The 23,666-nt window shown below is 39.9% G+C and overlaps 1 protein-coding gene across 4 annotated transcripts in view; it reads left to right on the top strand.

Annotated features, from left to right (window-relative positions):
• Positions 1 to 23,666, top strand: part of CYRIB (CYFIP related Rac1 interactor B) — a 97,023-nt gene that overhangs the window by 32,812 nt on the left and 40,545 nt on the right. For all 4 annotated transcript variants that reach the window (XM_058022698.1, XM_058022689.1, XM_058022706.1 and 1 more), the window contains exon 2: positions 21,412 to 21,490. The gene's annotated coding sequence lies outside the window, so the exon portion shown is untranslated. The remainder of the gene's footprint in view (positions 1 to 21,411; positions 21,491 to 23,666) is intronic.

Below are 23,666 nucleotides of genomic sequence, written 5' to 3'. Positions count from 1 at the left end.
TCCTTTGCCTATAGCACCTGTGACAAGTAGCTGACTCTCTGTACCTTAAGTGGTGGGACTGATTTAATCTTTAAATAGAAACAGTATGGTCATGGTTTTGAAACATGCTGCATTGTTGTTTTAATAGCTAGCTGCACTTCAAAGAAGTTATTTTGAAAAACACTTGTGGAGATTCAGCCCCAGAACTGTCCCACCTTAATGAGACTTGCACCTCTTGCTGTTGACTTCCATGTATTTTATCTAACCTGTGTTTATAGAAAACTGCAGCACATATAAAGATTGAAACAGTAATATTGGTACCTTTGACTTACCCAGAACAGAAAAGATGGAAATGTGTTATCTGGTCTATTTGCCTGGTAATAGGGGATCTGTTCTATGTGCTTATCATATTTATAAGAAAATGATTATATTTGCATTTGTCTCATGGACCAGCTTCTGTCTCGCTATGCATATTCTATTACATAATACTTGTAAATATACTATTTATAATACATCAATATAAAATATTTATTTAAACACACGATATTAAATACTCTGGGATATGCAAATAATTTTTTCAGAATTCAGTAGATGGAGTATGTGATAGAAACAGCTGCACCAGCTGATCCGAGATTGTTTTGTTTTGGTTTTGTTTTTGTCGAGTGAGATGCTCTAATCCCAGTTGCTTAGTTGTTCTGGTCATACAGATGTGCAGGGCAGGTGAAAAGGTCCATCTGTTTCAGTGTGATGGAAAGAACTGTAGTTGTCTATTGCATAAACAGAAGCAGTCATCTAAAGCTTGGACTTAGCTAAGTTCAGAGCTCTGCTTGCCCCAGCCTGTGTACTGGTTGGGCCACACAAAACAGGCTGGTGAAACTGGTCCAGACTTCAAACAAACAACTTGTGGGCTTGTAGTAGTTTTAACCAGTGAATTTACCCATGTTTGCCAGTGGTGTTGCTGTTGGTAGAGCACAGGAAGTAAGGCAAGAACTGTTTCATCTCTGGCAGTCCTGGCTTAAAATATTTTATTTAAAGTGCTAGAGATAGCAAAGGAAATAAATACAGATCTTAATTTTATACTTTTGAACTTGCTGTGTAAAAGATTTTGTCTTTCTAGCTAGTTGAACTGTCTGCTCTCTCCCATGTGAGGGTGGTTGGGTTTGTTTTTTTCAAATTTTATTTTAAATGCAGTAAATGGAGTAATTTGTATTCCAAATGAGGAATTTGTCTGCATTATTCACTCATAAATGTTAACGCCTTTCATTTATCTTGGAAATCCTTTGAGAAAGTTGTCTGGCTGTGAAGAGCACAGGTTTTGCTTTGAGCAGGAAAAAAGGTGTGCAGTTCTCTTATCTGACACAGCAGAAGATGAGCCAAAGAATTGAGCTGTGGCCTTTGGCAGTTCTGTATCTTCCCCTGAATGCAAGGCTTTTCTGTTAAAGGTTTTGTTTTTTTTTTTTCTTTAACCATGGTTTTTAGCTTTCTAAAAGGAGACCTAAGGATGTGACTCAACCTTTCAGAAGGAAGGAAACATGAAATGTAGGCTGCTCTCCTGTTCTGAACTTGGAGCAGAGGGCTCTGTATTGTTGCTAAATAAGTGCAGAGCTGCTGTACTGTGCATGGCAGCCGGGGAGAGCACAGCAGTGAGAGTGTTCTGGTTCATGGGAAAGACACTGCATGTAATCACATCTTGTGTGTCACTTCAACTAAAGTAAGCCACCCTCTCATTTAAATCATCTCAGTCCAAAGGAGTATCAAATCCCATTGTTCCTTCCCCATGTTTTTTTGTTATGAGAACAAAATGCTCTGTATCCTTGCTGGTGTCAGAGGAGAGTTTGAGGTGGTGGATTCAGGTGTGCAAACAGGAGAAGTGTGGATAAGAGGATGATAATACTGCTGGTTCTCCATTTTTATAGATACTTTTAATCATTTTGTCACTTAAGAGGTCTGAATATGGTTATTCCTGTCATCTGTTGTTCCAAAATAAATTTGTAGTCAATACAAATTTGGAAACCAAAGTTGCTAATATAAATATTAAACTTCTTGGTTTACGGTAGTTTTCTTTGTCTAAAACAGTATGCTAGCTAAGGAACAGATGATGTCTTTCTTTATTCCACTTTTTTAAAATATAATCCATAGTTCCAGGAAAGACACCTTCTTCATGGCATTACTGTAGCAACTTTTGTTTCCCCCTGACTGGAGGTATGGACAATGTACTGCAGTAAAGTTCTATAATAAGTAAAAAACCAAGAAAAAACTCCAAAACGTCAGCACAAATCATGACTGGTGACACCCCTGAGCCAGGGGAGAGACTTGCACAGCCACACAAGCAGTTTCTCATGGCAGCTGAGGCCAGTGGTGATTCCCAGTACTTTGGTAGTAGGAACAAAATTTTGGGAGGCAGCTGAGACCTGGCTGATGGCTGACCCAGGACTTCTGCAGTACATTCTTGCTCTTGGTCTGTTGTGCTCCAGCTGGAGCTACAGGGTAGGTGAAAAAGAGGGGACCTTCAGGGAATTGAGATGGAAGGAGAAAAGGTGGCAGAAGATGGAGTTTGTTAAAGCTGCAACCTTGTGGGCTCAGTGTTGGCTTAATTATCTGTTCAGGTGCCATTTAAAAAAGTACAGTCATCCAAGAAATTCCTTGGAGTTTCTGTAGATCAGCCTTGTTCTGATAAAGGTTGAAGAGTCCAAATGAACCAAACAAAACCCTACCATCACTGCCTTTTTCTGCTTGTTTGCAGAGATTGTGTCTGCATGGATTTCAGTCAATGGTTGACCTAGTTTCTTGGCTAGCAAACTAACATCTATGTCTGATTTTTGTAAAAGCTGGTTATAGACCAGGCTAATGTGTAAGGTGGTTGGAAATCTTAGCATGTAAATGTAGTTTACTAAACTGAGTACCTTAGACCTGGATTTTAAGGAAATTGAAAGGCAATGTGGTAAAGGTATATTAAATAAATGATGCAGCACTGCATGACAGAATCAGGAACTTTTCTTCACAACACTGGAAGTTGGCACCCAGTTATCAGGCAATATCTGTAAAATAAATCTGGCTGGTGTTCCCCCTCCTCTCATACAGTACCTAACTGGGCTGTGGCACTTGCTGTCACTATTGGTTGGAGAGCCTGAAGATGTTCATATCAAATGTGCAGGGGTAACTTGTAGTTCAGTCTTTGCATTACCTCTGAAGTGGTCCCAGGGATATTTCCCTAAATCCCTGCTCTTGGACTAGGTGAGTACTTTGTGTAAATCATTTTGACTGTTTGTACATTGCAAAAAACACTCATTTGCATTTATTACATGTGAGTGTAATGGGTGATAGTCTGTGCTCAGTGTCAAGGTCCTTTAACATTTAAAGAGAAAATTCAGGGCTTTTCTTTGTCTTAGGATTTTAGCAAGTATTGAGACAAAGAAAGGATATTCCATGAAAAAAAAATCTCGTTACAATGAGGATATTCAGATTTAAGCAATGCTTGAGTTTGTAATTTTTGTAAAAATAGGAAGATGTCTGTACTTATTCTTGTATCAGTGCTGAAAATTAATGTATTTAAAGCTGTGGTAGTGCTGTTGTGATACTGATTGTGAGATGTTTTTGACACCAAAGAATAGAGAGTGAAGGAAGGCGATCACCTTTTGCTCTTAAAGGCTACTAGATCAAACTCCTGTACCTTGAGAGCCCTTTCTGAAGTAGCCCGAAGTGAGGATCTCATATCATTCCTGTGGTAGTCTTCATTACAGAAGATGCTGAATGGTTATTCATGTATCACTTTTCAGGGTGGAAGGTGATTTTCTAAAGCTGCTGATGCGGGACTCTAATCAAACCCCTCATCACCTACATACTGGCATCAGTCAACTTGTTTGCATTTCTGCTCTGCAAATCCAAATTTTGTGACCGGGTTAAGCTTCAATTGGAGGATTTTTGGGTTTTTTTGCTACTGTGTACAGCAGGAGGAGCAGGTTAACCTGCTGAATGGAAAAGAAACAAGTTCTCCCTCTTTTGTTTGTGTGATGCTAACTGTGCTAAAAGTGGAGGGAGAGAAGGGCAGGAAGAAAACACTTGCTGATTAACAGCTACTGTAATTCTCAAACAGAGCTGCACTTACCCTGTTAGTATTGTTTAGTATGGGATTGTATAATTCTGTATAAAGGTAGTGCTGTATTTATTTTGTGGTTACTTTTTCGTGCCGGTAGTGTTTTCTTTCTTTTGTGAGAATACTATAAAAACTGAATTGTTGATAGTGATCTGCATGAAACAGAACTTGGTGGGTATTGCTGCATGAAAGTGGGATTTTTCTGCTACTAGATGTAGTTCAGGGTTTTTAGTTGTAGTGATTCCTGTTAGTAGTTAAAATATTGTGTAAACTGACTTTTTGTAGCTGTTTTGTTGGTTTTGCTTTTTTCCTGACATTAATAGCCTACGTGTAGTTCAACATGCTACATGAAAAAAATGAAAAGGAAATGTGTAGCAAAAACCTAAATAAAACAGCACAACCAACTTCCCACTACACCACAGCTTCCTACCCATCCCCAGCCCCCAGGCTCCACCTTAGGGCTGCTGTGGGTTTGATTTCCCAGCCCAGTGCTGGCTGAGGGAGCCCTGCAGTTCCTGTGTGGGTTTGCCAAGGTGTTTTGTGCTTTTCCCCCAGCCTTCTCCAGCTGCCGGGCTGAGTCAGTGACAAGGCTGTCTCTGTACCCCATCTCATCTCCTGGGGTGCTCTCCTTGTGGTATTGCACTGTTGGAGGTGTCAGGGGTGCTGTGGTCAGCAGCGAGAGCAGGCCAGTGCTGGACTGAGAGATGCCTCTGCCAGAGCCAGTCCCATGGGGACATTCCTGGGACCATCCTGGCTGACCAGAAAGCAACCCAGTAGATCTCACTGGGCACTGGAAGATCTGCTGGGTTCCCAATGGATGGGCAGGGCAGCACAGTGTCTGAGTGTGTTGCTGCCCAGAGCAGCGTGAGGTTCAGCAATGACAAGTGCAAGGTCTGGAACCTGGGTCCAGGCAAGCCCTGGTATCGCTGCAGGCTGGGGGATGGAGGGTTCAGAGCAGCCCTGAGAGAAAGACTTGGGGGTGTTGGTGGATGAGAAGCTCAGCATGAGCCATCAATGTGCATCTGCATCCCAGAGCCAGAGTGTCCTGGGCTGCATCCCCAGCAGCAGGGCCAGCAGGTCAGGGGAGGTGGTTCTGTCCCTCTGCTCTGCTCTCATGGGACCTCATGTGGAATACTGTGTCCTGCTCAGGAGAAATCAGCACAGCAACCTGTTGGAGTGAGTCCAGAAGAGGCCCATAAAAACAGAGGGATGAAGCCCTTTTTCTCTAAAGGCAGGTGGAGAGAGTTGGGGTCGATCAGCCTGGAGAAGAGAGGGTCCTTGGGGAGACCTTAGAGCACCTTCCAGCACCCAGAGAGAACTTGTGAGATGTTCTCACAGATGGGGCCAGGCTTTCATCATGGGCCTGTAGCACTAGCACATGACCAATGGTTTTAAACTGAAAGAGATTTAGACTAAGGGAGAAATGTTTTGCAATGAGAATAATGAAACACCAGCAGAGGTTGCCCAGGGAGGCAGTAAACCCCCATCCCTGGTAGCATTTAGGGCCAGGTCTGAGCAAGTCTGATTTAGTTGAAGATGTCCCTGCCCATGTCAGGGTGTTGGACTAGATGATCTTTAAAAGTATTTGAATCCAAGCCATTCTGATTCTGTTCTTCTTGGCAGGAAGTGATGCATTGGGAAAATCTGTTTTGAGATGTTTCTCTGATCTGGTGATGTGTGTTGATTTTGCCTTATGCATTTATGGTCTGAGTTCTGTTTTTGTGCTGTTGAGTAGTTCAGAATCAGAAAAACAAGTTAAAGCAAGTTAATTTTTGGACTTGTGAATGTTTTGATCTGTTGTGTAGCTTTTGCCCTCCTTTACTATTTGGAAAGAAGCAGTAGTTGCATAAACACGTAGTTTAATCTTCTCAACTGAGAGAATTGAAATGAACTTTTCTCCAGCTAAAAATGATGAACAGTTTGGCCTAATCTGAAGTCCATCAGAGGCAGTCAATGACATATTGTCAAGGAAAGCTAGAGTTTAACTCATGCTCATTATGCTTTATATATTCTCTGTGCTGCCAGGGAAAGTAGCTTGGGAAGCTGCAGGCATATGTACTGCTGGCAGTTGTGGAATATCCTAAAGATCCAAGATTTTGTTGATGTACATTTCATGTTAAACATAAGTCCTACCAAGAAGTTAAGCAGGACATCCTTCCAGGATCAGATTTCCTTCAAACCAATGCTGTGCTTCTGATCCTTTCAGAAATCTGTTCCAAATGTGACATGTCTCTGCACTGTAGCCATTATTTGAGACCTTGGTTTACTAACCTGTTGTCTCAAAGCAAATTTGTGTTAACTATTGGTCTCACAGATAGTGCTGACAGACTGTTCTGTTTAAATAAAATTGGGAATCACAGTCATTGCAGCTGTGTCATATTCTCAAAGAAACACAAACTCTGAATTGTATCTTAGTATAAAAGTGATCTAAATTGTGCCTGTAACTGAAACAATAATTTGGCAGTATTTGTAAGTGACTTTTTTTCAACTTAAAAGGATTTTGATTGCTGAGTAGCAGCTTTTTGTGTATAAAGATGAGCAGAAAATGATGGCTGGCCCAACTGCACTGCAGCACATTTTGCTGGCTACTGTTTAAGTAACTGACACGGTCCTGTAAAAGGTGTCTGGGGAAAGGAAAAATAATTACACATACCAGCAAATTCTTTTTGCAGTTATTTGTGTTGTACAAGGAAAAAATACTTTTTTTTCTTTTTTATCTCAGTATTCATTAAGCACAACTTGGTTAGACCTGGCTTTAGACATATACATATAAAACTCTCTCATGAGAATGGACTGTATTTTTCTTCCCATGATACAGCTTGAAGTGAGGTTAAGTATGAGGTCTAGCCTCAGCTGTATGGAAGATAGGTTAGATAGGTATGAAGGCTAGAAAAAAGAGAAGGAAACCAAGCTAAAACTCCGCTGATAATAAATCTCTGGTGTGTAAACTCAGAAGATAAGACTGTCTCACTGTGTAAGTGTTCATGGTGGCAGAGCTGAGTTTTATGGGGAATTTCTGAGTACCTGACAGTCTCTGTGGTGTTGCAGTCTTTAAAGAGTAAAGCCCATGGGAAAGAAACCTTGATTTATTCTGAGGAGTTGGGAGGGATTGTGTTGAATAAACATGAAAAGTAAAACTGAAATCTGTTTGAGTATGTGACTGTAACATGTTGACTGACTGTCATGATTTTTGTGTCAAGGGCTGTGTGTGCTTGGGGTTGGAGTTAGGCTGAGGCATTGGTGTGAATGGCAATGCCTTTGGAATTAAAGGTGTTTGAAAATTGCAGTTTTAACTGTAATCTGTAAACAAGAAAGTTAAGATTCTTTTTGATGGTTAGATGGTGGAAAGGTGTAAGTGTACACAGATATTAAATCCTGCAAGTACTTGACACTTGCAGGATTTAATATCTGTATTAACTCCTCTGTTTTATCACAGACATTGATGGAGTTTTGACTTTGGTGGAAAGACAGGCTCCTACATAACCCATAACTACAGCTGCTTTCTTGGAACTAGTTACATCATTTACAGCATGGCTTTAACTGTGTTCCTGGCATGACAGCCTTCCCCCTCCTGATTTTTATATATATTTTAAAATTTCCTGCTTGCTCAGAGCTGATCTTTCTGTGCAGTACAGTAACAAAAGATGTGTCTTCCTGTCTCCCCTGGGAGATAATGGGGGCTGGTGATAAAGTGGTTAATATTGCCTCCTACCCCTACCTCTGTCCAGTTCCTCCTCCTCAGCTTAAATAAATTTGCAGTAGTTTTGTTCAGAGTTTGTAGTTCATTATGTTCATTTTCAATTTCAGTGGTTTTAAGTCTCAAAACTTTCTATCTCAAGGCTTTTCCTCTGACAGTATAAGGCTTGTAAAGAAGTAGCAATAATTCTTACTAATCCAGTCTCAATAAATGGTTGTCAGTGACAAGTTACTTGTGAGGACCTGAATGGGTTATGTCTGTAACTGTCCTAAGAAATTCTGGCATCTTTCCTGCTTTTAGATGTTTTTCAAAGAAAGCAAAAGCTGGTAATTCAGGCCAGTTAACCTAATTTTTGTTGGGAGGAGAAGTGAGCATTTTCAGGTCTGATGACAGAACAGATCTTTAAGGTAGGAGCACTTACTGTCTTGCAGATACCTTTTATAGGATATCCTCCCATCAAAGTTGTGAAGGCAAATGCTTTAAATAAAAACTTGGAGATAAATTTAATCCTGTGATCTTTGTCACAAGCAATCTTCACTGTCAGACTGATTCAGGAGTAACATGAGATTGATTGCCCTGATGCCTGCCTTTGAATTCTGTACAGTTGTGCCAGTTTAAAATTAGTTTTGTAGGTACTTTAGAATATAATGGGAGACTCCCTTCACCTTCAAGGAGGTATTGAATTCATGCTTTTTTTTTTGCCTGTTCATATATGTACCACAAAATTGCCTTAACAGTTTGAATGCTATCTCCTCAATGAAAGCATCCAGGAATGGCATTCTTTGATTTTTATCTCTTTTCTACCATGGAAAAGAACAAACTGCCAAGACTTCTTTGCCAATTAAAAATACTCTTCTGCATTTCTTTGTAATTATAGCTACCTAGAGACAGTGTAAATTAAGGAATCTTTAACAGTACAAGTACATTAATCTAGACTGACTGAACAGATAGTGGGACTTGCTTTAACTTCCCCTTTTAGTCAAGTTACAGAGGTAAGCTGAAAGCCTGCCTGCTCTTAACTGTGATACAGTACAGCTGTAAAAATTAATGTTTGGAGTAGTTCTGAGTTAAGAGATTTATAAGAACAAGGCTGGTAGCTGCAGATACTTCTTCATTTTCCCCTCAGGTAAGTGCAAAGTTTATTCATATTTGAATAATTTGCCCAGGGGCTTACTTCCATATACAGAGATTTCTCCCAGACTTGTATTATTTGGCCTGGTCTCTTCTCCTCAAATAGTTGTAGGACATTTTTTTGTCTTTCTTAACTAAGCTGAGGATCTGGAGTTGCTTGCTTTTTAATAGCGTCTATTTTAGCCTCTGAATATCAATTCTATAAATAGGGAAAAGTAGACTTGGTTAGAATTTTTGAAAGTGGAAGCAAAGTCTTAAGGGTCAGTCATTTCAGAAGTGCTCATTTTCTATTAAAATATCCAGCTATGCATTTTTAAAGATTAAACAGGCCAAAAGTAATTTTTTTATTCTTCAGCACACTAAGGAGAAGGCTGAAAGCTATGAATTTGCATGTTGGTAATGGTGTTTATGGTGTTGACTTTAAACTGTGTTGCAACACTTGAGTGCTTTACTGATTTGAATATGCCTGATAACAATGCCTGCACACCAGAGGAGCCTGGTGAGGGTGAGGGAGCAGGCAGCCTGTGGCAGATCCAAAGTCATGAACAGTCACATAGATAATAGAATGCATTAAAGCATTATTAATACTCAAGCTTTCAAAAGATTTCATAGTTAAGAAAACTTTTGTGGAGCTCTGATTTCCGATGAAAGGTAGCAATAGATTCAGGTTAAAACACTAAACTGTTCTGTTGCTCTCTGTAGAGCAGTCTCTCTGTGTTAACTTAGGAAGGGTGCTGATGTGGCTGAGTGTAATTTAGAGCAGTTTTTATGTAAAGGGTGTATGATGTTTAGGGTTCTTTGCCTCATGGCTTTTTCCCATTGTAAATACCTAAAGTAGTGTAAGATGTGAAATGTATATCTTGTATTTAAGCATTTTATTAACTTACTAGGACTTGCAATGGAAAACTTTGACAGCCATAAAATTGATGGTATGAAATATTAATTCAATTTAAACGAGAAATTCTAGACCTGTCCTTTTGTGGGTGCAAGACAGCAGCTTTATTGGAGCCCAGGGTAACTATAGTGAAAAGTTTCCATCAACAGCAGCATCCTGAAGAGTAGAATGTGTCAGGTATAGCCATCTGTGGGCTGGTTTCTGGCTGTGTCTCTTTTTCTGTCCCTCTCCTCCACCCCTTTTTTGTCCCTATGTGGTCTTAAGTACACTTCTTTTCACCTTGTGGATCTTCTGAACTTCCTGTCGCTCAGCGTGTGCTGTAATTGTGCCTGAGTTGGTGTGCTGAGGAATGATCCTGTTTGCCATTCCCCTGCTCTCATTCACATCTCAGAGGAAGTAAAGTCAGAGTTCTGCCTTTGGGCTGCCAGAGTTAGGGCTCATTATGACAAAAGGTAGGAAGAGCTGCAGTTGGAAGGAGGTTGAGAATCACTGCCTTTAAGCAGTAGCTTTTATTGTCTAGTAGAAAAGTTACAGCTCTGTTTTCTGAAATAAATCTGCTTCAGTGGCTTGGCACTACCCCAATGTACCTTTTTGAAACAGTGATCCTTGACATAAGTGAGTGCTGAAGCAGCTCTTTCCCATTGCAGGCAGAGTGCTCAGTGGAAGAAACTAAAAGTCTGTAATATACTGTTTGATAATTCCTTATAATAATCAAAACTTTGGTAGTATGTAAAAGAGCTTAAGGTAAGGAAGACATTATTTCCTCAGAGTTTATTTTCCTACCACGTGTTGCTCTTGTGGTGCTGTGTGTGTGCACAAAGGCAGCACATGGGGCTCCAGAAACTGCCTCAAATATCAGGTTTCTCAGTGAACTAGTTCTTGTTATTGTTGTATTCCGGTAATAACAGGATGTGATACCTCTTAGGGCAAGGTCGTGTGTGCCTGAAGTTACAGGTTTTGTATCTTATCTTGTGATACATTGTATTTGCTGGTTTCAGGGTAGGGAGAGGAACATACCTGCTCATGCCTTCTGCTATCTGTCAGGAAAGTGACGTGGAGCCAGAGTCAGAGATGCCACCTTTCTGAACTACCCTTGTTTCCTTGCCTGGCTCTTGAGAATGCTTTTCACGGTCTCATGAACTGCTTAATGACTTCTCTGTTTTGTTCATGATCACAGAGGATCGTCTGGCTGACTAGCAAAACAAAAAGCTGGTTTTACTTTTCCAGGTGTGGTTTATTCTTCACTAGTTCTACAGACTTGTTATAGACTCTTGTTGTATGAGAGAGGATAGATTTGTGGATCTTGTTAATGGTCTAAGCACAAATTTCTTTTGCTTGAAGGCTTCTTCCATGGGAGCAGTTTATACTGTACATTAAATATGCTTACTAAAATGCAATTTGTGCATTCATGCTCATTTTTCATTTTAGGAAATTGTCCCAGTGTAGGTTCAGTGTTGTTTTTTAAGAAATGTGTTCTAACTACAGGACATATTAGGACATTCCTTTCTGATAATCCAGCAGTAGCCAGTGTTGAAGTTGGTTGATCTGGATGAAACGTTTTTCCCCTCAAGCACATTGTTTAACATGTGCATCTTTTCCCTTTTTTAAAAATTATTTTTGTCATCTTTATGAAAGGATAGATGGATCAGCACTTTGGAACACTTGAGTGATTTTATAATTAAAATAGTCTTAATAAAAGATTTTTCTTTAACTATAACATGCATATTTAAAGTGAAGTTACTGTTTATGTCCAGGATTAGACTGGACTGTCTCAAATGATTAGTTAACTTCTTACTGTCTGTAGGGCCTTAACTTAAAGGCTTAAGAAGCTCAAGTTTTCAGCAGTAAAACAGTAACTTCCATTATTTTTCAGGCTGATGGATGAGAGTTTAACATGAATATCTTCCCTGGATTGGAGTGCAGGATCTGATTTTTGGAGTCTGTATTGCTTCAGCAACTTCTGTCTGTAATGTGATGTAGTGCAGAGATTTTGGGGGTATGGTGCATGTGTGCTTCACATGGAGTATCCTCAGTGACTGCCTGGGGAGTCACTAAACAGCCTCTTCTGTGCTTTTGCCTTTATCCATTGCTGCCCTGCCAGCTCTTGCTGTAGCAGAATTCAAAGACAACACACCTGGCTAAAGTCCTTCTCTTCTTAGTGTTGAATGTTTGGCCTTATCATGAAAGAAGATAAGATAAGGAACTGAGGTATGGCAGTGTTAATTACCTGGAAGCAAATAGGAAGTCGTAGTAAAAACCAGGGATCAAATGCATATTTCTCTAGTTACTGCAGCAACTGGACTGAGTTTCTGTAGCTGAATGACTCCTCATAAAACATGTTTATAAGATAGAACTAAAGTTAGTAATAGGATATGGGACTCCTTTAGTTTCTCTGAAGTGATACATTAACTGAAAGCAGATCCAAGTGAAACCTTTTCATACCTTCAGATCTGGAAGATCTTAGTCATTGTTGGTGGCTTTGTTTTTAATACTATTTTTGCTGATACTTTTATTTTTTAGAAAATAACAATTTGCACAAAAATGAGATGAGGCCCAGAAGGCCAACATCCATTTCTAGATTTGAGTGATACGATAATGAATAAGTTACTATTTGTCTTGTTACTAAATTATTGAAAGCCAGATTGTTTTTTATTTAAAGTCAAGAAAACTACTGGAAGCCTCTTGTCCATGCAAAGGGGTTTTGCACTGCTCTTTGTGAAGTCAGCCTCCTCTTGTTAGTGAGCTTTCTTTGGTGCTTATGACAATACCATTAGGCAAAAGAAATTTTCTTGTTCAGCCACAGTGAGAAGCATATCTTTATTAACAAGATTTATCCTTATACTTCCTCTGTCTTGTTTTTGTCACATTCCAGTATTCAGAGACTGCTGGAAAATATCTGTTTCTGGAAAGGTCCTGCTATAAGAGATTTCTGCTATAAGAACACCCATAAATCATCCAGTTCTTTGGCAGTGTCTTTGCCACATGAGATGTCTCTGATAAATTGTGTGAGTTCATGAATGGCAATACAAATAATTCCATAGTAGGTAATGTTTGTTTTAGCCCATGCTGGGCATGGTGACCCTCAAACTAAACACTGTGAAAGTTAACTAGCTTTACTTACTCTGAGACTCCTTCTGAGAGAGATATGGGAGCTTTCTGCACTTGCACTGAGCGAGGCCAGCAAGGCTCAGTCAGTCCTGTTAGAGCTGATGATTTAACTTTTCTGAGTGCTCCTAATTGTCTGTGTGTGTAGCCTTCTTCTGTCAGCAGCCAGACACATCTAGGGTGTGCAATTAACTTTTGCATCTGTACTCAATCCAACACACCCTGTAGGCACTGAATCACAGTCCTTGGACAGAGGAGCACTGCAGCACCACGTGATGGATGCAGCTCCTTGCTGGAATTACACATCCATGGTGTGTGTGCTTCCCTTTGTACCTCTCCAGGCTGGAGCTCGTGCTGGGCTTCCAGTGCTCAGTTCCTGTCACACTCTTCCCATTCCTGCCTTTCTGAGGAGCTCTGGAGCCTCTGGTTTGGTTGAACATAAACCTCGTGTGTGTGCCCTGCCCATGCTCTGGCTGCACGTGGGATTCTCATGGAGGAGCAGCCTCAGGCACGCTCTGCCTGCACAGCAACTCTCATCACATGGTTTGATGGAGTCCTCATCTAAATTTGGAGACTGTAGGAGCCAGGCACCGTAATTTCAACTCTGGTTACACATGCTAGTACAATTTATCCCTGGTTTTCAGTGATACTCCTAAAGTTGGTGGTCCTAGGACTTTTTTCAGGATGCTTGAAGTGCTTGTACTGATTATATTCTTGTTGAATGTGCTGGCATCTGCCTGAAATAAATGATAATTGGATGAAGGGAAGCTGCTACCTATGCATGTCTGTTGTTGGAGTTTTGCTTAAATACAACAATTTTGTGTCTACCAGAATTATGCTGGCTATGATTTCACAGTTTTGTGTGAAACAGTTCCTTTTCTTCATGTGTGGAATTTGAATTTTGTGGCTGTATTTCTTCATGGAAAGTGGTTCTTCACAATCTGTTAGTCTGAAGTAAGTATTTCTAGCCTCAGAATAGCAAAAAAGCTTTGTAGTATGACACATCTCTAAATAAATAATAATAGTTTGGTTTTGGGTTTTCTTTATTATTATTTGACTTCTGTTCCAGGGTAAAGTTTGATTTCAAAGCATGAACTAACTGCCTTGCTGCAATCTCTAGAACATAGGTGTGAATATTTGAACATTGGAGTTTGTAATTTTGCTTAAGCATAGAAATGTAAGACTTGTTCTTAAATGCTTCCTTTGTTACTCCAATACAGGGTAATATAGAAAAAATTGTTCTCCTGTTTTGGCTGAGGTTGTCACTTGCACATTACATGTAGGAAAAATGCCTCTGGAGATGATGGCATCTACAAGTACTCTTTGAACAAAGATCTTGTGCTATCTCAGGACATGAGATACAGTACATGAGAGGATGTGGGAGTGTAAGAATGGCTTGAAAATTCATCGGATTTCCTGTGCAGAAACAGGAGTCCAGTTGCTTTAAAGTCTGGGTAGTGAGAAGCGGATGTGAAAGCTGAGAGTCGACAGACAACCTTGTCAGGGTGAGACTTTCTACTCAAGGTCTCAAACATAAGCTTTGCAGTTTCATTTTTTTCCCTTTTTTTAACAAATATTGGATCCTGAAAAGATCATTCAGACTGCTTAAGATAAGAGCTTAAACTATTTACTCATCAGATAAAGTTAGATAGTGTAAACATCACTAAGAGCTGGAACTAATGCCTGCCTCTCTGTGGACTAGATAACAAGCTTGTCTAAATCCAGCTAATTGGAAAATGGGGGGGAAAAAGATATATTGACCAACTACCCAGAGTAAGGGCTTCATAGCATCTTCCCATAGGTTGTCTTCCCCTTTCAGAATTTTTAAATTACAGACTTGTTGGCATAATTATGGGTAGAAGGGACACCTGACTCTACCCTCTGTTTAAGGAGTCTTGAATTGATTGTTTGTCTGAGAGCCAGGCTCGTGCCTCCCTCCCAGCTGAAGCTGGAACGCTTTGAGTAAGAATATGAAGGACACTGAAGCTGAGACATGTTATGAATTGGGGCTTCAGGTGTGTATCCAGGAAAGACTAAGCACAACAGAGCCTGGTGAGAAGGAATTTCTATGGAGTGGGAAAGTCTTTTGTGTTTAGTCTTTGCTTAGGACAGATCTCTGTCCAAGGGAGATCTTAAACTGATCTTACAGTTAGGATATGCAGCTTCTATCCTATAATTAATTACTAGCCTTAACTTATTGAAGAGTTTGTGTAGCTTGCTCATAAGTGTAACAGTTAAAGCTCTTAGAAAGCAGAACTGGTCCACTGGCTCTGGTCACAGGAGAATCTTCTTTCATTGTGCCTCTGTAGGCAGTAGAACAAAACAGGACTGATCCAACAATCAGTCTATGTGTTAATTCCTGCTTTCTGTAATGTCATTCAGTGCCTTGGTTGGGTGTTGTGTATCCAAGGAGAAAACACACACTAACTGAGATCTGAGGTCAAAAAATTTGTGGCATCTGTACTTGAGAGTGAAGAAATATTCCAGGTTGTGCCTTGTGCCTGTTTCTCTGTATGGCAAAAGCGGTTTATGACAAAAGAATTGCTCCTGACATTTGTTATAAGAATTATCAGACTTTCTGCAAGGACTCTGCACTTCTGAGCAAGTTTCTGTTAGTTACATGATATGAAATTAATTATCCTCCTTCTTTGTATTTATCAAGAACATCCTCTCATTAGAAATAGGAAAAGATTAGTCCTGTCTCAGTCTGTCTGTACGTACTTGCCCTTTTCACCCTGCTATGGAAACCTGCTCCATTACTAATCTGGAGAACATGTCATCTGTGTCCTGCCTCTTCATCTCCGAGTTGAGTCACCCTAGAACTTGAGTCACTCTCAGAAGAGTAGTTCTGTTTCAAAAGGGAACTGGAGAAAATACTCAACATGTTATTTCAAGTCTGGCATCAAATATTTTCTTCTCTGCTCACAGTTAAACTTTAATCCTGTCTAATATAAGAGTATTCAAATGATTGACATATTTACTGCTTCCACATTTGTCTTTGAAACAGAGGCATATGCTTATTGTATGGCTAAATGGAATAAGTATTTAGCAGTTTCAGTTTAGTTGGTTTTTTACACATGAGCTACTTTCTCCTTATTGCTGCATTTGTAGTAAATGCAGATACAGGTTCCTGATCTCCAAGAAGCTGAGTAAATTAGAGCTTGAAGGTCAATAATAGTCTGGTGGGAGTCAGAACTTCTGCAGTGTGAGCAAAGTCTACTGGAATTGGAGCATACCCTATTTCCAGTTGTAATTAATAAATAATAAAACAAAAAGTGATAAGGATGGTCATCTACTAAATGTCAGTTAGTCCTTCTGTAATACTTAGTTATTTTGAAAAGCCGTATTTTTAAGGGAAGTTGCTAAATGGTGTCGCAGTACTGAGCTTGAAGTACCAAATCCAGTGTTTGAAAGCTGCAAAACAGCTCTGACAGGAGAAAGTGTTCACAATTGGAAATCCTTTACATGACTTTGGAGTAATTATTGGAGGAAAAGCTGGTCAGTGTTCTGTTCAGTGAATTGCACTTCAGAGAATACATTGTGTTGGGCTGATAATACTTTAAACGTCTGCCAAATGTTTGCCATAGGACAAGGGAAGGTTATGTGTGTCTTCCATCTCTAGGACTTAGTTAACTGAGTGATCCTAATTTACTCACAAAATTACCTTCTAGTACACGAATAAATACTAGAGGTACATTTTGAACCATAGTTAGTGGTTTTGCAGCTCAAACCTGTAAGGACTGTGTAAGTGTATTTAAGTCCTGTAACTCATGCTGTTCTGATGAATGAAAAAAAAGGAATACTTTTGTTGAAAATGGTGTCACTAGAGTGCTCCAGTGTTACATGGAAGCAGAACTGCAGGTTTCTGGAGGCAAATAGTTTTAACCTTGGAATGTGTCTTTGCATCAGTGTTATTAACTGCATGATGTACAGTTGAAGCTCAAACTATTGAGTTTTAGTGTAATTATTTGATCTTAAACACTTGGTTTCATTTCTGTCCTAGAAATAAAAGGAATGACAGCTTACTTTCTCAGCTGTGCAGAAGTGAATAACTGGGGATTTTTTAATAGTTCTCAGACTACCAATTCCTCAAATCACAGGAGAATTTCCTCTTTCAACTGAAAATTAAAGTTTTGGCAAAATATATTCATAAGGGAAAAAAGTAGCCTGTATCATTTTAGCAGGATATAAAATTCTCAAGTTTTCTTGCTGTGGAGCTATTAGTGAGTTCTGGTATTTTTATATTTTCCTGTTTTTGTGGGACGCTGGTTTTGTTGCTTTCTGCCTCTTTCTTGCATAGCTATTTACTATGAAGAGTGACCTGCCAGAAGCTCTGCAGGGGTTATTTTTACTGCTCTATGTGTGTGCTGTCTTAGTCTGACACCAGAAAGGTTTTTAAGCCGTAAGACACTCAGTTGTCTTTATGGATCTTTATGGATTGTTTTTTCTTCAGCTCATTTTGTATACTGTTCATTTCAGATGTATCTTAGGATGGGCTGTTGTTTCTAGGAGTCTGTTGTGATCTGTGTTAGGGAGGATACATCACCTTAAATCCACATTGCTGTCTTTCCTGTGCTTTCTGTGTTTTGGACTAAGCAAAATCAAGTGCAGGCAAAGATGATGTGTGTTATGTGATTTTTAAATGTGGTTCATATCTATACACCAGTGTTAAGTATGCAGGCTAGGTGGAGTTACTCCTAAGTGAAATTTAGACAAGCTTTTGAGCTGAAATAGCCTGCATGTTAAGTTGTGAAATCTACATTTGTCTGGGCTTTTGAAGATTCTGTGTAGGTTACCAAATAAAGAGGAAATGAAATGGCATCTCAGGCCACCCCAGATAGTCACTTAGTAGTGTCCTTGGGGTGTGATGGTCTGACTGGAGCAAGGCAGAGACCTGGAGTGTGGGCTGTTGGGTTTAGGTTTGGGCAGAATTCAAGGACAGATTGACCTCTGCACCTCAGCCTGAGTCATTCCTGTGAGCTGCTTGTGAAGACATGTAGCAGGTTCTGACATGGGCCTTACATGGGCTGTTAGCCTCAGTCTTGCTTTAATGGTGGCAAAGACTGCAAAATTACTTAACTTGAAGCTCTGTGTAGACACTGCTATATCTGACAATAACTGCCTGTTTTGCCTCAGTATTTCAGCAAGCTGTCTTGGATGGAGTGCCCTGAGTCCCTCAGTGAAACCAGCTAAGCCCTGTGTTAGTGGCTTTACCCTTTGCTCCTGAGGACATAGCCATTAATAAATTTCTCAGAAGTTTTCTTCCTTGTAGCTCAAATGAGTGTGAAACTTGGAGGCTTGAGAAGCACTTTCTGTGGCTCTGCCTGTTGAAACATGTACCCAGGGAAAAGCAAACACTGTGCCATTCACAGAAGGCTTTTTGCATCTTTATGGTTAATGGTCTTCTTGAGCATGAATTTTGTATGGAGAACAAGATTTAATCAGGTGCTGTGCTAATTCCACCTTCCCCTTAAGTGACAAAACTAATGAAGTAAAGGATGGTCGCTTACATCAAGAGGTGAAGTCTCCCTAATTTAGCAGGAACAAGTAGGTTTATTCTCTGCTTCCTTCTTTTGAATTCATCATCCTGCAAAGCTATGCCAGCACAGTGTGTGGAGGGCAGGCCAGGATATCTCCTGGGAATGAGCTTACTCTTGTGTTGTTCACCTGCTCTTCTCATTAGCCTGTCAAAGAAACAGTGTTAATTTACTCCACAAAGGTCTACTGAAGTAAAGAAAATGAGTTTGTGAACAAATCTTGTCTGTAAACTAAGATGGCAGCTAATTTGGTTTTTCTCAGCTATGCTATTTATACCATAGGTTACACTTTGGGGATGTGTTATTTAAAAAGAAAAATAAATCTCTCTTGACAGTTTCTATGGACTGAATGGGATTCATCTAGATCATATATAAGGAATTGTTGCCTTGAAAGCTGTGGAGATCTTCCAAAGGGGCCATGTTTTCTGCAGCTTTTCTGTGTGTGCTCCCCCTTCGGCAGCCTTGTCCTTGCTGTGTGCAGTGCTCCTGTGCAGCAGCTTCTTTCCTCTCCAGCTCCTGCTACCACACCAGGCTTAATTCTTTGCCCTGTGCTGGCAGAGGATGTGCTTCCAGTGCTTTTCTGGATGTTTCCATCATCTCTTCAATGCACTGTAACAAATGGCAGTTCTGCCAGGTGGGATTCTCCCATCGAGAACTGCCCCACAGCTGTTGCTGCTGGCTCTGCTTCCCTTTCTCCTGAAGCCAGGCTGCAGGAATGGATTGTCAGGGAGGAGGAACTACAGCACAGGAAATGCTGAGCAGCCAGGAGTGGGAGCAGCACTGGAGAGGGCAGAAGGGTCTCCAGTGAGCTTAGGTATTCTTTTCAGTAAACCAAAATCCTGCTTGTGATTTCAGTAGTTACAAGGAGATTTAACCATTCGAATTTGTCAACTGACAGGGGAACAGCAGAAATATAACAATTTTCCTGTTTAATGAAATGATCAATCATGCTTGAAAAAAAATCCATTTTTGGTAGTGAATAAGAAGCTTTTCATACTGCAGTGTAGCAGGGTAGAAGGAAGTGTTTTTGATTGAGTGTATTGAAGGAACTTGTTGAGTTTCTTAAATGGTCAGGCAGCAAGACTTTCAATTCTGTTATGGACTGTAGGCAGTGACAGAACTGATCTGCTGTGCACTTGCCAAGCAGCATGAATGAAAGGATCTCATGGCTTCCATTCAGTTTATAAGATAATTGTTAACTTATACAGTTGTCTGGCAAGAGGTCCATGAATGAAGGGGACTGAATTGGGTGGTGGAACAATGGTTTAAACAAAGCCTATGCATTAATGGAGCGAATGTGTTTTGGGTGTTGTTTAGATTTCTCCTTCTGCAAGAAAGAGAAATAGTGCTTCTTACAACATTTGCAGGAAGAAAAAAAGCAAATACCAACACATTAACTTGACAGGCAGTTGCTTATCTTAGATACTGTCTTGACACAAATTGGCAAAAGTTATCATTAGTTAATATTACTGTTTTTTTGGTTTTGCTTTTCAGCTGTTTGTTGCAATTATTTGCTTCAATGTAGCTGTGAATAGGATGCCTTGGTTTTATTTGGCATAGTATCTCAGAGTCCTTCCCTTTTCTCCTAGCTGTGCTGCTCAGCTTGCAGGATTTTCCTTTGCAGAGAGGGCAGGAGGCAATAGATGGCAACTTTTGATGGTAGTTTTCACTGTGACTAAAATCATTCCCCAGCCTCAATACTTTATAACTCTTCCCTCCACCCTTCCCAAGCTGGGGAAATCAGTAATGTTATGATGTTTGTGATTATATATTTTAACTGCAAAGCAACATATTTTTGTTAAATGCCCATTAATCAGGATTACCTGATGTAAGAGGAACTGCTGATAGCTGATTAAATACAAATTAAGCTGAATATTTCATGCCTCTTCAGCTGGATTTGAAATGACATGACAGGGATTTTATATTTCTAAAGCAAGTTTGTGCTAAAAACAGACATGTTGCAGAATATGCTTGACTTGGCTTTAAGAAGCAGAAAGAGAATTGGAGGACAAAATGGGAAGATGACTTTTTAAAAGAAACTTTGAGATGTAAGATACTAAAAAGAAGGATTCTAGTGCCAGGAATACCTGAAGGAGAAGCAGCAGTGGTTTTACTGGATACAGTTTGAGTGACAGCACTTAAGTACTTAAACACTTAAGTATCTAAATTAGCTGAAATCTTTGAAAGAGAAGCAGCCTACAGAACCCCAAGGGGAAAAGACTTATGAACCTTTCACCACAACAGAAAGCTATCAGTTCTGGGCAGTTCATCACCCAGTTACTGTACTAAAAAAGGTAGGCTGCTTGCTATATAAATCTACTCCAAATGAGCTGAAATACCCTCCAAGTGCTTGCAGTGGAATCTCAGTGCTGCATTTCCATAGGAGATGCTGTTTTGTCTGACCATACAAATACTGATCTTTCTAAACCAGAAGCTTAATTTTGAAGCAGAAAATCCTAGTGACCCTAGAGAAGTCCAGATAGGTAAAGACTTCTATTGGTGGCATTTTTCTTTAACTGATGAAAACCACAGCAATGAAGTGCTTTTCCCTGTGTGCAATGTATGTGGCACTGTAAATAAAGCTTGAACTGAGACCTACTTTTTTCTGCTGCAATTATGTGTAACTGGGCTCCGTAATGCAGAGATGTAATGCTCTATTTTTTGTGCTGTAACTATATGTAACTTGGTAATGCTGAGCTGCAATGCTCTATTTCTGATGCTTGTGATCATGGCTAGCTAATAGCCTTACTGACTCACAGAAGAGGTTGTAAGGATGCTTCTCTGTTTGCTTGTAATGTCAATTCCATAAAATCACCAAGTGTTTTTGAATTCTGCATGTCTCATTTGCATTCCTAAAGGATTATGTAGGTTCCTTGGCACTGCAGGATTAACTTTGATTTACCCCTGGCACTGGTTTATGTGATTGAAATACCATGTATTGTTTATGTTTAATGGGGTTCTTCTGCTCTTTCAGATTGTGAGGACGAGCTGCTGCATCAATAACCTGAAGAAGGGAGTTCTCTGTTAAGACTGCAAGAAGATACTACTAACTGGTAAACACTTGCTTGGGTTTCTTTGCTTGTAGAATATTTTTTTTTCCATAATATTTTAGGCCAAGGAGTACAAAGTATTTTGATCAGTTGAAAGCAGGTAGTTCATGCAACATTTTTTCTTTGTAACTGTCTGTGGCTCACCAGACAAAAGACTCAGTAGCAGTGGATAATGTGTGGGCATTTAAATTGGAATACAAATTGATTAAATTCCTGCTCTCTATGGAAGAAAAAAAACTGTTGTTTTTTTTTTTTTTTTTCTGTAATGACATGTTAGACATAGTCTGTTTGCTTTTTTAGCTGAGACAAATAGGATGTGTCTGTACTGTGTTCTGTATAAATACTATTTGAAGTGTGATAGTGCAAACAGTGAAACTTCAAATATAGTGCTTCAGTGTCTGGAGAGAGACAAAGGGAAGCCTTAGCAGAAGTCCACATGCTTTGGAAGATGCCGTTAATGTGCTTGTAATTATTCAGTGGATGTTTGTTGAGGCCTAATTTTCACTGAGAATAATGTATGATAACAAAACTAAGGATGTCTTGTGATTCCCAGACACACCAAGTCATGTGCAGGCTGCTTTGGGTACTGAGCAATAATAGGAACATCAGTGAGGAGCTATGACCACTTAATAGCAGTTTGCCAGTCCTTAAGTTAAGATGATGTTGAGCTAGAGTATTACACAGCAATCACAAGGAAACCTGAGAATTTAGGTTTTGAAATAGGTAAATCATGTGCACATTGGTAGTTGGTACCAGAGTGACAGCTCACTTCTCAATTATTTAATACTGTAGATGAAGTAGCAGTTTTCCTCTGTAATTATACCTTCCTGTACACCTTCCATCAAGCTTGGATCTCACCTTTCTGTTTACTGCTGCCACTTGAGCTGCAGGGCTCATTGAATTTGTGTTCTTTGCCCAAATGGGGTGATGTGGCTGGGTTCAAGGAAGAACATGGAAAGAAGCACATCCTAGCCAAGAAGAAAACATTAAGCTTTCATGACTTAAGCATTTACAGGTGCTTTATTAATCTTCACTTGCCAGTTAATTTGCCTAGATTTTATAGGCGGTCATGAATAACTTTATAAAGTTCTTTTGTGTAGCTGTTGCAGAGAATATTAAAATGCTTGGTTTGGCTACTCTGCCAAACCTAGATTAATGATAGGAAAGTTTTGAAAGCTTATAGTAGTCAACAGTGTGCATCTGTCAGAATGACACAGTAAAAACAAAGTTGTTTTAGTCTCTTTTTTAATATAAAGATGACTTTCATAGTACAGCTATTTCTGAGCGATAATTTCAAGAGTTTTGTTGCCTGTAAAACTGCAGTTCCTGAAACTAAAATACATATGAGACTCATTCCTAAATACTGGGTTAGAAAGTGTATGACCTTCAGCTTTTAGGAGAAAAAACCTCTGGCATTTAGTGTGCCACATTTGAGGTACCAAAGCACTGTAGTGCCACCATAAGTTTTGAACCACATTATCATTATCTGATAGTAACTTTTAGGATAATACTGTGGATTATTCTGATTGTATATGATGTGAATAAGTAATGTGTGTCTTTCACTAAATTTGGGTGCATAACTTGCCCTGTACAGAAGACTGAAAAGCTCATGAGTCTAGAATTGAAGTCTTCTGTCTTTCTCCCTACTTTGGCTTCCTTTTCCAGCCCATCATCTCCCCATGTCTCTCGGAGAGAGAAGTTTAACAGGATGGTCATGCTGAGTGAAACTGGGTAGTTCTATGAAGTGGTTCTTTGTCTGCAGCTGTGGTAAAGTATTTATCTGAAATCAGTATTTCCTTTAGGATCAGTAAGTCTCTTTTAGCATGGGGTAGTGCTGCACAAACTTGGTTTCACTGTTTCCAGCAGTAACTTTGTTGTGGAAAGGCAGGAGCTGAGAGCGTGCTGAGCTCTGCTGTGTTTTAGACCTGCCCCAGGTTCCCAGCTCTGGGACTGTGCTGGAAAGAGAATGTGACACGTGGGTGCTGCATCCCTTGGGGCAGTGTCTGTGTCTGGGTCTGGCATGACTGGTGCCAAGATAAAAATTTCTAACCCAGCTGGTCCTTGATGTGCTGAAGACCAGCCCAAGTGGTTGTGGAAGATGTGCATGCCCATTTCATCCAGGTGTTGTTTCTTTTGCTTAAGATGTTTCAACTGTCCATTATCACAGCCACTGAAGGAT

The sequence above is a fragment of the Melospiza georgiana genome, chromosome 1 (assembly GCF_028018845.1).
Source record: "Melospiza georgiana isolate bMelGeo1 chromosome 1, bMelGeo1.pri, whole genome shotgun sequence".
Taxonomy (NCBI): Eukaryota; Metazoa; Chordata; class Aves; order Passeriformes; family Passerellidae; genus Melospiza; species Melospiza georgiana.
Note: the sequence above shows the minus strand (reverse complement) of the source record. Positions and strands in the feature narration are given on the sequence as shown.